We start from the raw sequence: 2,892 nt of genomic DNA on the forward strand, positions 1-2,892 counted from the left end.
AAAAAAAAAAAAAAAACTGTTGTAAAAATAAGCAAGAACAAGTAAGGCATGATTCAGGAGACACCAAATCTGGGCATACTGAGAGAGAGCACTTAGAAATTTGATTTGAGGCTCTCTTTTTTTTTAATTTAATTTTATTAAAAAAATTTTTTTTTTACATTAGAGAATAATTGCTTAACAATGTTGTGTTAGTTTCTGCTGTACTACAGCATGAGTCAGCTATTTGCATATATACATCCCTTCCCTCTTGAACATCCCTCCTTGAAAACAGGCTCATCAGTACCAAATGATATGCAGACATGGAGAATGGTCTTGTAGACACACACGTAGGTAAGGCAAGGGTGGGGCGAATTGAGAGAGTAGTGTTGACATATATACACTACCACGTGTAAACTAGATAGCTTGTGGGAGCTCAGTGTGGTGCTCTGTGATGACCTAGATGGCTGGGATGGGGGAAGCGTGTGGAAGGGATGTTCAAGAGGGAGGGGATGTATGTATGTATATAGCTGATTTCTTGGTACCTAAAAATAATCTTTATTGACTTTATTTTTTCAAATTAAATGTATTCTCTGAATAGATATTTATTGGTTGCCTTATGTTTACCTAACACTGAGCTGAATGCTGATGGATCACTGGAACATGAGAAGCAAACCTGCCCTCACAGAGCCAAAGAGGAAGCAGATGCACGAGGTGGTTCTGGTACAGACGTGTGTGTGTGTATCACAACGCAGGTGACACTGAGTCATGAATGCCTGGGTGAGGGAGGGGCAGTCCCTGAGCTGCAGTAGTGTGTGGGGCTGCTTCTCGGAGGAAATGGGGCTTCAGGTGAGGGCCGAAGAATGAATAGGAGAGTTTTCTGGGGCAAGAGAAGGGGAACCCAAGAAGCAAGAGAGGAGAAAGGGCAACTTGTATGTGTTGTTTCCCGAGAATTTCTGGAGTAGTTCCACATGACCAGAAAGCAAGAATGTAGGGTGAGGATGCAGAGAGATGGGGCTGAGAGAGGCAGACAGGGATATAGGCTTTTCTAAACCATGTTCTGGAGTTTTTACTAGATCCTGAGGGGAAAGGGGGGAGCTTTGAAGGATTTGTATTAGATGGAGTGACAAGACAGTTAACCCAGTAGAAAGTAATGGTGCTTCTCAGCAGCCTGGAGACCGCCTTCCCTTTTACTCTGCGGGAAAGAACAGAGTGGCAGTTTCCCTCCACCTCCTCCTCAAGTGGAATTTTCCAACGATGGGCTGAAGGGAAGGATCACATGCCATGTCTGCTAGACCCAGAGCTTCTGTGGTGATAGGCAGAGCAGGAAGTCACAACAATACTTCCAATTAGATCTCCTAGTGTTTTATAAAACTCTCGACTACCTGGAGAAAAAAAAAAATTTTTTTTCATTCTAACAGAAGAGGAAAAATGGTAACGCAGCAGTCCTGCATGACAGATGCGTGATGTTAAGCCCATTGGCCTTTGTTTAAAAACGGTGCTGTGATTAACAAATATTTTCTCCACCTTCACTGAAGGTATAAAAAAAAGAAATGAATTTATATGGCAAGCTCTTTCTTTGTTATACATACCTATTATACATATCTTAAAGGTGCTTGTTATACATATCTCCCTGGTGTTTCTACTTATTTTTGCCTGTAGGTTTTATATTAGTCATCCTAGACTTAGGCCCCAAAGAGAAACATGTAAAACTAGACACAGGTGCAGACTTTTTCATCTTCTGACTTCCCTAGTGTGGCTTTCAGTTTGCTCTATTCTGCTTCATTGCACCTCTGGATCACTTGGTTCTTAATTATTCTCATAGGCCTTTGCATTTCTGCCTTCATCCATCATTCTTTAAAGGTCTTAGCACTTTTCAGAAAATGATTTTCATGTGTATCTTAAAGGTGCTTGAAAAATCATCATTATGGTTATTGTTTAGCTGCTAAGTCATGCCAAACTCTATGTGATTCTTTGAACTGTAGCCCACCATGCTCCTCTGTTCATGGGATTTCCCAGACAAGAATACTGGAGTGGGTTTTCCATTTCCTTCTCCAGGGGATCTTCCTGACCCAGGGATTGAACTCACATCTCCTGCATTGGCAGGCGGATTCTTTACTGCTGAGTTACTTGGGAAGCCTGAAAAACCCTTAGAAGAGAGCATTCTCTCTTTAGCAGTAAATCCCTCTTTCCTTTCTCCTATCTCTCTGCACTTGTTTTTGTGAATCTGCTTGAAATCTCAGGCACATACACACCACTCTGTGTGGGTCAGTGGATGTTACTTGAATGACAAACAAAGAAACAGTTTTCAACACATGTTAAGGCAAAAATACAGCAATACATTATCACTCTGGGGAACAAGAAAAGATCTGGGTACATCATTCTGAAAGAAACCATCACACACACACAAATACAGTGTCTTAATTAAGAAAAAATCTTTGTTGAATGAGTAAATTACTAAAAATGTCTTGAGTGGTAAGATAAACCAGAGCTGGTTTATCCTACCACTTAGTGTATGACCAAACTGCTTGCCATGTCTCCTGATACTTCTGTTTGTCCTGACATCAGTTGTCCACTTGCTTTTGACCTTTTGACTTATGGAAGCTATATACTTCTAGAAAATGCCTTAGATCTGGCCTGTGTCTGGGCTTACTTTATAATCTTCACCTTCAACCTTTAAAGTCCTCCATGACATAACTCCTAGCCCTCTGCAAAAGGTTTACTAGTAACTATGGTTTTGGTGTTAATGTAGGAGCTGGGTTTTACCAAGATTGTGAATAGGAGTTTGCCAAGCTCTTTCTGGATATTGTTAGTGCTGGCTCTTCTTCACTTCTGCATAGTCACATGGCTAACTCCTTCCCATCATGCAGACCTCATCTCCTAAATTCCCTCTCCTGTGCTCATCCCAATATTTCT

Source organism: Bos indicus, chromosome 1 (assembly GCF_029378745.1).
Source record: "Bos indicus isolate NIAB-ARS_2022 breed Sahiwal x Tharparkar chromosome 1, NIAB-ARS_B.indTharparkar_mat_pri_1.0, whole genome shotgun sequence".
Lineage (NCBI taxonomy): Eukaryota > Metazoa > Chordata > Mammalia > Artiodactyla > Bovidae > Bos > Bos indicus.